Raw genomic sequence first — 14,671 nt, forward strand, 5'->3', positions numbered from 1 at the left:
CTGTGATCTGAGGGCTTGGGTAACCATTAAGGATTACATAGGGGATCCCAGAGCCATTCCCTTCTCTTCCAGCCCGAGAGCATGCTCTGTTTCCTTCTCATATGCCTCAGGAGAAGCTCTTTCAGGGACAAAAAGCAACATACATCTTTAACAAAAGTTATGGTTAAGCAGAATGAAGAATTTCACTAATTTCATTGTGTTAAATACAGGGATTGCACAGGTCCCTCTCCCTTACCATGTTCCTGGTGCCAGTGTGGCTCCTTCCTGTGTGCTGCTCCTGATACTTACCAGCCTCATCACCAAGCCAATTTGAATTGCAAGCCTACTGCTAAAACTCTCTTTTCTCCACTGGAGTAACTCGCTGTTGCTTTAACCAGTTGACTCAAGTTCAGTGAAGGGCCCACAGGTGCTGGTGGCAGGGGAAGAAGCAGAGGCAGCTGGGGAGAGGAAGAAAGCTAGGAGGAAGAACTAGGCCATTATTTTTGGATTAATTTAGGTGCTGTTTCATGCTACAGTTGAGCGAGGGAAAGGAAATAAGACCTATAAAGAGCAAAGTACTGCTTCAGGGTAATTAAGACCTAGGAGTAAACATGCCAAATGGTGTTTGCCATACAACAAACAAATGTGAATCAGAATGTGAATCAGTACTGGAGCAGAGGAGTGAATGTTTTCTCTGCTACTCAGGAAGCACTTCAATTGTTTGGGAAAGGAGTGAGTCATTAACTCTCACATGTACAAGTGAGACATCCACAGCTATAAATACTTGACATACTTCAAGGGCTCTTTGGAATGGAAGAATGGAAATCTATACATACTTTTTCAAAATTACAGCAGTGTGAAGCCATGCATCATTTCACAGATTTTGATTTGTTGTGTTTAGTCTCTCCTGAATTGCATTACCCAAGCATGACAAGCTCTAACCTTGAAAGGCCCTGCTTTCTTGCTTCTGAGCTCTGGGTAGCTGAACGAAGTGCACAGAAACTGATGGAATGCTATTTTAATGCAGCACTTTTCTATGTCTCAATTGGTTGCTGATCACAGCCATTTAGCAAAATTACCTTTCTGATGGCAACCAAGAATCTCATGGCAACAGTCACATGCCATAAAAAACAATCCTTCCCCTCTTTGATTTCGCATCTGCTTACAGGAGCTCAGTATGAAGGCAGTGAGGAAGTTTTACTGCCATCTTGCAAATTGACTTTTATGGATTCTTCAGACTGTAACGTACTGAAGCTCTTCTTAATCTAGCTCCTAACATTATTTATTACTTCTAGACACAGGTAAAAGCCTGGTTGGACTTCAGCAGGGTTTTCATTCCCAGGTGAAACCCACCACAGAGGGATTATTAAGTTGTGGTGAAGGGCTTGGCTCCTGAGCTAGATTTAGCCAGTCTGGCAGCCTAATGGCAAATATTAGTGTAATAATCCAAGTATAGATCCCATTCCCCTTCAGATATGCAGCTTTAATATTTTTCCCTATGAACATCAAGTTGAGATGGTATTAAACACCTACACAACCCTTCTAGAGAAAATATTTTTTTTCCCCCATGATGTGTTCTTCAGAATGATTCTTGCACTGCCTTTTACCTTGGATATCAGAGATTCCAAGGAATACTGATGAGCTGTACATGATCACGTTACAGCACCTTCCAGAAGGGAGTAATGAAATACCCCACAAGTCCTGGCGAATCCAGGTTCAGGGAACAAATGCATTACTCCACTGTGACTGACAGACTCCTGGGAAAACAGATTGCACAACAGGAAGAGGGTAAAGCAGAGCTTAAGAGCTTGGACACACATGAGAGTCATTCATTACCCCGGCCCCAAATCTCAGAACAGAAAAAAGAGGAACACAAAAAGAATGCTTGGCTTTATGTAGGCACATGGAAAGTATGACTTTGCAGTATCATAAATGTTTAATTACACTCTTATGCAACTAGTAATATCCTTTCTTAATTTAAATTCCTTTAAAAATTCCATTTAAAAAAACCTCTTTAGAACAATACTTCTATTTTTCATAATTTCATAAAAGGTTATGAAAAATATTTTTATGAAGAACTTATTTTCTTCCAAAGATATCTAAGTTATTTTGTCCTCAAGAGAGATTGATCAGGTATTCTTACAAGCCAAATAATTTGTCAAACCTTTGATGAAGAGCTTTTGGAATGTAGAAGTCTGACTGCCCAGCCTATGGCTGCATTTGAAGTGCTGCAGTCTGCATTTAACTGGTGCTACATCACACCCAACTTCCTTAAGATTGGGAAACCAGTCTAGTATGAGGTGACATCCCTTCCTTTGCTAGCAAGTTCCAAGTTTTATTAAATTCTCTCACTCAGTGAAGGTTTTCAGTTCTTGAACACTTGGTATTACAGTCTTTTCACAAGGTGAGCAACCTTTTATATATTCAATAAAAACTTCCCATGTTTTAGAACCCTCCAAGTCTGAAACAAATATTGCCACTTGCTGCTCCAAAGCAAGTAAATCAAGAAACAGGAGCTCACCATGAAAGGTTCTGCATGCCAGAGCTGCTCAGACTAGACTGCAACGTGATAACACAGACCCTCACAAGTACAGCTGCATTATTCTGTTGATGTATTTGTGCAGTCACCAGGGTAATGCTGACAATTTATATAATAAAAGACATCTAAAGAAAAATTAATTACCTTTTACTGTGGCACTGGTGCATCTTCTCTGTCATCCCAGGAAGCAGAAACACTGCTCCTGCACTGAGACCTGCCACAGCTGCCTATGTCTGAAGGACAGAGGCTTAAAGAGCTGCTGCTCTGAACTCACGAGCTACATTTGCAGCACAGTTCATACACCGGCTCTCCAACGTGGCAGCAATAAGAAAAACATTCGTTTGTCTCATTTTCAAGAAGCCTAAAGTAGCAGTAAGGCTTTCCAGCCTGGAATCACAAATCACTTAGCACTGTGCAATTTAAGAAGGATCTAGGGGATGCAGGTTTTCCACAGCAGGGCCCCGTCGGGCTGCGGAGCCTGCCAGCAATCCACCCTGATCTCCCTGGACACACATCCTTGGACTAAAATGCACAGAATGGAAAAAGCTAAATACCCAAAGGAAGAGACACACATGTATAAACACATCTATGTTTTTCAGAGAGATCTCTCCTGAAAGTCTCATTCAAATGAAGGTATCACACTGAAGTGATTCTTCCCAAGGGACTACAGGATCATAGCCCAGAGGTCCCTTCCGGGGTCCCTCAGCAGATCTTCTGTCCCTCAGGGGGGCACAGCCAGCTGCTGCTCCCTCAGCCTAGCAACTTCTGCCTTGAGGAAGAGGGTTGACAGATTTTACCACTGCATACACATATTCTTTTCTCACATAACCAGACATCTGAAGAATGGAAAAAAATCCACCTCATTTGTGACTGGGCTGAAGGTACCAGTCAAGAAGTAAAAACTTGTTCTTGTCAGATGGAATGATTTATCAAGCTGCTGGATATGGAGAATGCCAAGCTCACTGTAGTGCAAAGGAAAACAATTCAGATTTAAGATGTTTAAATCCCTAAGTAAAAAAAATCTGCCTCACTCTGCACTGAAATCAAGTAAGAGGTGTTGCAGCTCTGTCCTGCTCCATGGAGCAGGGGCAGTGACCTGTAGCTAAGGGATGACTGACAGGTGAGGGACAATGTCCCCTGCATGGATTCCCACTTGACCTAGAGAGAATTTATCAGTCTGCATCAACAGTGCTGAACAGAACTTAAGGAACATGGCTGGCAGGTCTAAGGACTTAATAAGTTTCTGAATCAAAAATAAAATTATCAATATAGAGAATACTCTGAAAAAATCTTTGTTAACCAATTTTTTTTTTTTTTTTTTGGTAAGTACATAGCCTCATCTTCAGAAAGAGTAGTGGCAATGAGACACACACAGTGGTCAGCAGAACTCCTCCACAAGAAATATTTTGGGAACACATCAGTGTTCCAGGCACTCAGCTCTGCCCCATTCCATTTTCTTCTTGATGTCAGTAAATTATTAATCTTATTAGTTCAAGCTATCTTTTGATCAAACTTTTGTCATACATAATTTGAAAATCAGTTTCTTAGAGGGACAAGAGCTCTCAAATCAGATTGACCCCAACAAAGCAGTAACAGCTTAGGACAAGTCAGAGCCAAAGCTGGAATTTCGGAGCATACGTGCAAGTTATTTTCTAAAAACCACAGTGTTGACATTACAGGGGAAGAAAAGAGAGGAAAGATCCTATCTCCTGAGCCCTTGATCAAATTACTTCATAATTCACCCACTAACCCTATCCCCTGGTTCCCATAACAGACAACAATCTGAGACAGAACAAGCCTGTGGATTTTAGAGCATTAAGGGAGAAAAGGGAACAAACTACAATGCTGCAACTAAATCTCTTGAGGATGTAGAAGCACTCAGAGGTATTTTACATGGCAGAATAATGTTACAGAACCTTGCAGATATAAAATATGGGGACAACTTGAAATCAGCCACAGTCCATGTGCATGATATAAAAACTAGGAGCCCAGAACTATACAGTGTCTGCAGTTTCCTATGGTTTCTTTCAGCAAACTTTTTTCAAAGTAACTGTCAAAGATATTAGATTCCAGTATTTTGAAGATGGTATCTACTAGTTCTTAATTTATCCTAGCCTCTTATCTTTGAAGCAATTCAATTTCTGTCTCAGTGCCTAATTTCCATTTTACACATACTATAATTGTGTTTGTCCTTTTGTCCTTTAAAGTTGACTTCTAAAGATTCTCATCATTAACACATCTACCAGGAACAAACAACTTGCTCTCTGTGTTCTTTGGTTGAAATCTAATTATTAAAGTTATAATTATTTCTCCTTACAGATTTTAATAAGTTGGAACTTGCTTTAAATTGTTCTTTTACTGAAAGCTGTGGGCTTGGACATTTCTTTCTTTAGGAAGGGATGCGTGCTTTGCAGAGGTTTCAGATCTTTAACCTGTAAACTAACTCGTTGATGACTTACTGTTCACTTTGCCTTCTATCAGGGCCTGGCTATTTTCAATCATATTTAGTTTCCCTTTGCATATTTAGGAACTACTCAGCCCAGAAATTTTATGCAGTGTTTCTAGAATTCCTTACTAAGATTATTAAACATTTTACCTTCTCTCTCTTTTCTTCAATATCTATTTTCTTAATGGGTAAATCCTGAACTTTATCTTCTTAGGATATGGACATGCTAACACTTTTAAACATGCAAACCCAAGAGCTGGCAAGCCCTCTCCCAGATTAAAAAAAATCATGAAAAATAACTCACAACATTGAGCTATGCTTATTTCATGACACAGACTCTTTTCTATACAGGAAAGTATAAATAGTGTCCACAGCTGTGCAATTTATCCTCAGCCATTAAATGTCTCCACAGTCTTACAATTCCTAAAAGTGTCTGCACTGCCTACAAATGAGCTGCATTAATATAAACAGCATGTGAATGTCCAGAAAGCCTATAAAACAAAAGCCCTAGGAACAGACCTTAACTAAAAAGTGCCACTCAGATTTAAAAAATAAGAGCTTGTAACTATTTCACAGCTGATCAATTTGCCAAGAACCCTTTCCAATATTTTGATCCCACAATCTTGAATCCCTGGTTTAGATACCTGGAGAGAAAACAAGAGCTTGTTTGAGAAGCCTGGAGCCAACCTGCACTGCACCCAAGTGCTGGGGTACCAGGCATCCTGCTCACAGTCCCAGAACTGCCTGGCTCCACCAAAATCCAGCACCCTCCAGAAACTGCCTGGCTCCACCAAAATCCAGCACCCTCCAGACAGAGAGGATGAAATAACCTGCGGAGACTGACAGATTCAGACAAGGGGTGACTAACAGGTATGCACAGGAAACACCACCAAACCTGGCTTCACGGGCTCAGGTCCTAAATAAACACACTCATGGTATAGATATATACTGTTATAAATCCAGCACTGCTCAGTTACAATACTTTGCAGAGCAATAAGGGAGACTAAAATAAGTTGTGCACTGTATCTTATCTCCATTTTAAGAATGAGCAAGTTTCTTAACCTCTTTGTCTCAGTTTCCAAGGCTACAAGTGAGGCATGACAAAGGCAGGAAGAAAACCCAGACATTTTTTGGCTCTCAGCTTTTTCTTTTTTTTATTGTTGCTCAGTCATCTTCTCTTCCTTAACTCTGGGATTTAGTTACTTTAGCAAAGATATTATTCTATGTTCAGCCTGTGTTCTTGTGATTCTAACCAGTTTTTCTCTATGCAAATTTGGCCAATTGTTTGGTGACTAAATTTGATCACTTCTTGTTTCATGCACATAGAAATAATCAAGGAAACAATACCTCGACCAGCACTAGCACAGGAAAAGACACATTTCTACAAAATAAAGTTAAACCAAGCTATTTTTTAAAGGTATGCAAATGACGCAAGAGGAGACAGGAAACCACATTTAAAGTGTAGATCAAATCCATTCTTTTGTAAAATTTCTGGAAAAGCTTTGAAAAATGGCTTTTTCTAGTTTTCTCTCGCAGAATTTTTTGTTCCTTACAAAAGGAAAAACAAAGCAACAGGGAAATGATGTTCCTCCTCTGGCAGAGAAGTAATGAAGTCTCCTCCCCCTTCTAAAGGGGGATCACAGTTTGCCAGCTTTGGCAGGCACTGTAGTATTTAAAATAGAAATGAATCCCAAAATGTGATTTGGCAAAGACCCACTGCAATATTCACTAAGTCTGTTTTCCCTCTTTTCCACTTCCTTTCTCCCACTCTAATAATATGGAGAGATGCTTGCAGGCACCTCAGGGATGAAAGGCACCAGTGGCTGCCACCCAGAGAAGAGCCCCATGAACTTTAGCACACATGGAACACAGGGATCAGACAGACCAGCTCCTTGTATGGCCACGGCCCCGCGCCTGGGACACGTCCAACAGCTGCTCTTGTTCTTACACAGCTTCAGCTCCACGGGAGGCAGCCCTGTGCCTCCCCAGACCTGAGAGCATCACTTCCTCTGGCACTGGAAAAAGCCACCTACACCAAATTTTGCAACAGGTTCCAGCAATCTTTCAGCACACACAGACAGGACCATGATTTTTGTAACACTTTTGTTTTTACCTACACTGAGGTGAATCCTACAAGCCAGAACAAACAGTATTTTATAGATATGTTGTGTTGAAAAAAAGAATAAAGAAAATACAAATGCAAAAGAAGAGAGATGAATCAAAGATGTGAACCCTTCAGAGGGATATCCAAATCCACTGCCAGAGTGAAGAATGCTAGCTGGAATCAGTATGCAAGGACCTTCACTCAAAACAATTGCTTTGGAAAAAAATGACTTAATACGAGACACCGCTTGGCACTGGTGGGACAGTAAGCCAGTTGTCACAGATGCTTGAAGCAACAACAGAAAACATGTTTGATTAACAGAGGCACTGAGCTCAAGGTGAAGGAACCATGACAGCTCAGCTTTAAAGAACTGTCTTCAACAAGAGGAGCAGATTGTGTGGTACTATAACCACTGCTTCACTGGACTTTAAAACTACTGACTTTTCTCTGACTAGGATGTGTTTTATATGAATTAATCCATCTTATTCATTCACAGAATAAAAGCTATTAAGTATCTGAACCCACAAAATGTTAGCTTTAACATGCAAGCAGCCAGCCAGCTGACTCATTCATACCATAGTCTCAATTTGAAAGGTGGGCAAAATGTCTCCAATATATTTATGCAATAGCAACACATTACCAAAGTAATTCTGTTCAGGATCTTGTGACATACCTCCAGAAAATGTCAAGACCAAAACTCTCTCATTTCAAGGATAAAGAAACTTTCCAAGCATCAACATTTTGTCTTCTGTATGTTTTAAGCTTTAGAATTTTCATAATCACATCCCAAAGCCTGAGTAATTTCTACTTTGCCATCAATGAAACTGTTCAAAGGCAGCAGCAGGAAGACTCAAAGATTGATTTCACAGATCATTGGTCCAGGCAATGTTTGTAAACTGCTGACCCCAACCATGGAGAATTGCTAGGGCCTTGTGGATTGATGGGAGACTTCCAGTTTAAAACTGATTTGAAACCTGAGGTTAGCCTGTCAGTTTTCCCTAAAAAAAAAACCCAAAACCTTTCAAAGGAGTTCATTTGAAATGAGTCATATTAGCCCACACAAGTAAATCAGCACATTGTTCTGATTTCCCCTCCCTAAAATGTATCGTGTCCTCAGTACAATGCTACTGCACAAATAACTCAGGACTTGCCAAAAGCTACCACCAAGCTTTAATTACAGCAGTCCTATTTTGTATATTATATATCAAACAAGAACTAAATCAGCCTGCTAAAAACCAGCCAGTACTTCAAAATCTCCAGTGACGATTAAGAAGTAAATCTCTGCAATAAAGCATTAGCCAGCCCAGAAAAAGCCTTATTTTCTTGCTTCAAGATAAGACTGTGGCACACACATGAAAACTGCTGTGCAAAAGAAATGGCAGGAAGCACCAATTAATTGCAACAAATTATTTTAGTGCAGATCATTGCTACTAAATGTTTCGGACAACTTAACAGCATTTCCACTTCGCCTTTTTGGCTGCTCTTTCCAATTGATTTAGCTCCACAAGTGAGAATGTTTGCATTGTCAAAGTTTTTGTCACTGTCAGCATTTTGAGAACGTTATGCCCCATTTCAGATTTCAGTATATTTTACAGAAGAGTTAAAAAAATAGAGGGTGCATGTTATTCTGCCAGTCATTCTCTTCTTATTAAGCTTTTGTCATGGCTTGACAATACAAAAAGACTTGAATGCATTTTACTGTTTTGCAAGCAGACTGCTTTCTCTCTTGTCATAAATGATGGAAAATGTGATCCTGAGGTCAATGAGGAAAATTGCAAAAAATGAGGCTTCCTTACTTAAAAATATTTATTTGGCCTCTGACTTGGAGTTTAAATGCAGGATCTTCCATGCTCTAAAAATAGCAAAAACCTGTTTTAATCCAAAATTTCAATTTTTAGATGGGAGAAGAGCACCTAGACTAAATAATCTGAAAACCAAGCAACAAGCTAAGTGTCATCCAGTTTCCAAGTTTTTTCCATTGCTGAACAATACAGAAATTAATTCCCAAGATGACTCCCAAATCACATATCGAGTATTCAGCCACAAACAAAGCAAATACTCATCAGCAGGTTGGACTGCAAGCTTCTGATATGCAAGGCAGCTCTTGCAGCTCCCAGACAAAAATATTTAACTGGCAAAATGTGTGCTTGCTCTGAACTGACTGTAACACATGACCTGGCATGTGCTTTGACAGCAAGTTATTCAAGAAAGATGACAATACAACAGAGTTACAAAAACAAAATACAGCAGTGCCAGGAGAAGCCTTTGGAAACACAATCCGTGATGTAAAGTCACAAATCTTTAATATTTGAACTAAAGACTTGAAGCTTTTAGAAGCACCAGCCTCACTGCTAAGGTTAGAAGACATTCCCATACTCTATTATGGCAACTAAATAAATATTTACCATGGCTCTTTTGAAAAGGCTGGGTTAGCAAAGTGAGACCATGAGAGTGTTCCGAGTCCTCTTTTAAACACCAGAATAATTGACTTCAGGCAAGCCAAGCTTTTAGTTCTCTTAGTTGTAAAATCAGTAAATTATGGAGTTCTGGCTTTTGACAGGAGTTGACTTAAAAAGCCATTTCACTCTGCTGCCTCTCTGCTTCCAACACACATGCTGCTAGGATGCGCATTAGAAGTCTCCTCAACAGCACTTTAAAGGAAAAAAATACTTTAGCAAATCAAAGTCCCAGCAAATTTTGGAAAGATGAATACTTCAGTCACACTCTCCAGATCGTGAAATGTTTTTAAATCACCTCTACCTTCTACTGTACTACTCTGAAGATAAAAATGGACTTTCCCCAAAACATGAATATAGCAGAAGATTCAATTCTACTTCCTAAGCCAGCATTAATAGTCACTTCAAACAAATATATATTAAGCTATACATACCCACATCCGGATAAATCTGAGCAATGACACACCATTCTCAGGATGAAAACAAAAAATGTCTTCTCTTTGAATGAAAGTGTATACAATTTTTTTTCCCCCAGTAACACTAAGAAGTTGATTTTGAGATAAAAATATTTTTAAGCTGTACATTTCAGAGTAACATAGTGTAGAATGATGACATTTGTCCAAATCTTCATGGCCAAAGATATTTACAGAACCCTCTTGAACTATTGACAGAAATTTTATAGCTTAAGTTCCACAAATTCTGAAATGGATCAGTCACTTTCCTATGAAACTATAAACTCATTTAGACACATAAGACATGAAATCACATAAGGTGCTGCATGGAAATGCCAGAACTGATTGGTCTGCTGAGGCAAACAATAAACCACACCTAAAGCACCTAAAATTGTTTCTGCAATTCAGGCACTTCTTTTTTCTCCACCCAAAAGACATAATCTCTTTTCTAAGTGACTGCCTTTTTGTCAGATTCCAAAGCAGGCCTTTCAGCCCTGAGTTTGCTTTGTCCACCAGACTTAATTATGAAGTGAAAAAAGAAATAAAGCAGAGAAAATGAATAATTTGAATACAAATTCCAAAACATAACATCATCTACAGTTTGTGCCAATATTTCTACATAAAGTCAATTTTATACAGAGCAAATTCTAATGATTTTGAATTCTGTAAGTATTAAATAAAATATTTTCCACTCAAAACACTGCAGAGTTAAAGGTCCCAAACAAACTGTGGGTGATTAGAGGTGTTAGAGCTAGAATAAAGGGAAATGTATCCATTTTTACATGGCTACAAGCAGCAAATACTTTATGAACGCAAAATAAAAACTTGTGGTCATGCTCAGAACTTAAAAAACTTAAATGTTATGTAATAAAAAGCACAAAGCTCAAGAGAGTTGCTCATCTGAAAAATATGAAAAAACCCCTTTCAAAACAACATATTTATTCCAACACATCTTAAGAGAAGCAGAAGAGACTATGTTCCCTCTATCTGCACATTGTGTACAGCTCTTCCAAAGGGAAATGTTTATCCCAGGTCCCAGCACACGCTGTGAAGCAGTGCAGACACAGTAGGGTCACACCAATTAGCAAAGCAGCATCCAGAGAGTTGTCTTCATCATGTGATGCCTTCACTTTCCTCTCTCACAGTAAAAATTAAGAAGACAGACTTATATTTCAATATTTTTTCGCTATCTAAAGGCCAAACTGCTGATTTTTTAGGTGTAGCTCAATTAACTTCAAGACTGACACCCCTTTTGTTCTCTGTATATTCTGTTCCTAAACGCTGCTGTCATGTGCACCCAAAGACCATGGCAGTGAGGAGTTCACGTGGTTTACAGGGCTCCTTATCAGCCTGAGGAAAGTACCTCAGGAAGATATGATTGTCTATTCTATTTTTTAAGCTCTTAGAATACAACATGACTCTAGTTCACATCTCAAATTAATGAGTGTCTTTTGTGTGGTGTGACATCTCTCCTTTCTAGAGCTCTATCTCAAACACACTGCCAAGAAAACAACAAGAATGTTCAAGAAAAAGTTACAGGTGAAGGCTGATGACTGCAAGTGCACCGCTGAGACTGCAAATCTCCTCCCACTGGTCCCAGGAAGGATCCAGGAGCTGCCCAGACTTTGAGCTATCCTCTGGCTGTCATTTTTCAGAATTTCGTAGCAGATTTTGCAGCTAGGACAGGTATTTTACCATGCATCATGCAATGAACATTTCTATGTATGATACACATTTACCATGCTTGCTGAACAATTACTCCAAGAAGTAATGAAAAAATAGTGATGGAAAAAAAAAATCTTGACCCATGTGGCAAAGTCAACCTAATATAAGGAGCTGAAATCTATATTTTAAAATACCTTGAGTTACAGACATTTTTAAACTGGCAGGTGAAAACAAAAAAGAAAAATTGCAAAAAAACCCCAGCTCTTGCCTCACATTCACAATAGGAAAGAAACAAAGTTTTAAAATTATAACTGTTCCCATTTCACTTGAAACACCAGCTTGAATGGACAATCATCTCACTATCAGCAAGAGAAACACAAGAGGCCACATCCATCTGCTGTAGAGATGGAGGATGGGACTGTGCTCTTCTACAGTGGCTACACTCATAACAAGCTTTGGTTTTTGGAAAAGCAGAGCTTACCTTGGTTTAGAAACTGACACTGATTTTCAATTATTTCACTTGTTCAGTATTTTTTTTATCCACAGTTCAGGTATTTGCATCCAGCACAATCACTGCAGCTATGAACTGAGTACTGGCTGCTTATTTTTCCAATATATTTTTAAACTTCTATTGTGATTACTTGATTGAAAATGTACACCAACTCTTTTAGTCAGCAGAACACAAAAAAAAATTCAATGTGTTATCCATGCAATACAATTTAGTGACTATTGACTGAACTTGTAACCCCCTCAGTGAGCTGTGCTTGCTGCTGGAAACAACAATATTCATTATATGGATTCATATTTCCTCCTGTGATCTCATTCTGTTTGGGTGTTTAAATACTTTTCAATAAAAGCACGCCAAGTTAGCTCTCTATGTAGACAGACCAATATTGAACAGCAGAAACTGAACTCCAGGGGAAAAACCCAATTATGTAACATTTGATCTATTAAATCTAATTCCCACTTATTTAATTGCTGTTGCTCTGGTATATCACCTGTTTGCTTTCATTTCTCCTAAGAATTATTAGTGTATGCATGAATATTCCAGCTGCCCCAGCAGTTGTGCAGAAGCACTTTAGAAAATACCATTATTCCACAGTATTTCCATCATCCCCTCTGGGGGGTCTGAGCAGAACTCCCTGATAACCTGTGCTGGTTTATCTTTTCCACCATGTTTCTGTACAACACTGTTTCTCACTCTGCAAATTTGGCTTCAAAAGGTCTGTTGTTATCTCCATCGTTCAGGAATAGCACTGTTGATTTACACTGATAAACAAAGATAATGTACAACCATAAGCAATGAAGTCAATTTGCAAAGGACACAGTAGGGAAAACGCCACCAATGTTATCACTATCAAATACTACAGAGAAAAATTACAGCCTTGAAGAAAAAAAAAAAAGAGGAGTGATAACTGGGCACCTTTTTTTTTATGCACCGCTTCTTGCTATTTACAACATTATGCAATCCAGTATGATTTGCAGTTGTGTATGTAAAGAATGCATTTACTGAATTCCCTTGTGATGCTGATGGCAATACCCATCAGAAGGGAACCTGATTCAGCTTCTCTCTTTAAAAGCAACAATCAAACACTTCCCACACTCCAACAAGCAGAACAAGAGAGAATTATGCAGAACACAGGAGAACTCACCACGACTAAAGCTCCAGTGAGGCTGAGGAATCTCCATCTAAACCACTCTGCAATCTCTCCTTAATGCTGTTGCAGGAGGTTTTTCATGGCAACTGTTACTAACAGTGTCTCTCTACCAGCTGCTAAAAACAGGTACTTTATGTACCAGAGTGCAACACTCCTCCTGATGCACCAGTTACTGAACAACTCCACTAAAACAACCACCCTTGGAAGAGATCTGCTGCTGCTCTGAGAAGATAAGTGGGTTAACTTGTAAGGAACCATGACCCTGCCTGCCACAGGTTCATGAAGCGAGATGCCAATTAGGATATGGCATGGAAGTGCCAGAATCATGGGGTAAATGACATACAGGGGAAGCTCTGAGCTCTGCTTCTGCTGACATTTTTTCTCACAGGGATGCTGCTTTTGCTGCACATGAAATACTTACCAGGCAAAATTCAGAGGAACAGGAGCCTCAGCGAGATTTGCCCTAACACGCCTTCGTTTTCTGTGCTTCCCAAGCAATCTTCTCTAGCCAAAAATATTGTTTTTTAAATCTGAATCTGTCTCACTTCAAGGTCTGCAATAACTTTCAAATTTTCATTGTTACAATTGAAAGGTATGTTATGACAACTTCATAGCAGCATAGCAGGTTTGAGACTTATTGCTAACAATTTGATATTCCACATTAAAAACAAATTAAAAATCACCACTAAAAAGTATGAAAATACAATTTTACATATACAAAGCTCTAAAATAGTCAGCATTTTTGCGTTGGATGTGTGTTTAACACCAAGTTCAGTGAATTCTTCCACTGACTACAACATACCACAAGCTGTTGCACAATCACAACATGTGCAAATGATCACACTGGCAGCTCTCTCATGTGCCCCCCACTCTCTACATCTTTACTAGGAGCTGTCTTCCCTGCTTCCAAAAACTGAGAATGTCTACAGTTTATGGAACAAAAGTAATTAAATAAACTATCTCCTCCAAAGATCATTCCAAATGGCAGGAGTCACAGTCCTTAACTATATAGTTACAGCCTTAGAAGTCTCAGACTGGGGAATATTGTGCAACCTGTTTTTAAGGAAAACTACCCAATCTAGATGGGGAAGGCCCAGAAGGACAATTAGCAAGGTTTAAAGCAAATGGAAAAACAATTACACAACATGACTTACTCCCCTGTGGAAAACTCCTGGACTAATATTGATTCTCTCTGAGCTTGTATATATTTGCATTAAACTTCAAACTTTATTAAAGCAATACTGATGTAATTCTGAGCCTTTACAGAGAGAATCAGTGATTTTTAACAGGATGCCAAACAGGCTCAGAGGGCACTCTGCAGAAGGCTATTTGGTAAAACAAGGTAGAGAGAAAGGCAGAACTGAGGGGAAGA

General features: G+C 39.2%; 1 protein-coding gene across 5 annotated transcripts in view; it reads right to left on the reverse strand.

Annotated features, from left to right (window-relative positions):
- The window catches only part of PEAK1 (pseudopodium enriched atypical kinase 1), a 110,670-nt gene that overhangs the window by 90,741 nt on the left and 5,258 nt on the right, over positions 1-14,671 (reverse strand). The window contains exon 1 of one of the 5 annotated variants that reach the window (XM_021543417.3): positions 13,294-13,409. The exons of 3 other annotated variants lie outside the window; for them this stretch is intronic. The gene's annotated coding sequence lies outside the window, so the exon portion shown is untranslated. Of the gene's footprint in view, positions 1-13,293; positions 13,410-14,671 lie in introns of those variants that run through there. One more of the 5 variants, XM_021543416.3, reaches the window with a different exon arrangement.

Source organism: Lonchura striata, chromosome 11 (genome assembly GCF_046129695.1).
Source record: "Lonchura striata isolate bLonStr1 chromosome 11, bLonStr1.mat, whole genome shotgun sequence".
Taxonomy (NCBI): Eukaryota; Metazoa; Chordata; class Aves; order Passeriformes; family Estrildidae; genus Lonchura; species Lonchura striata.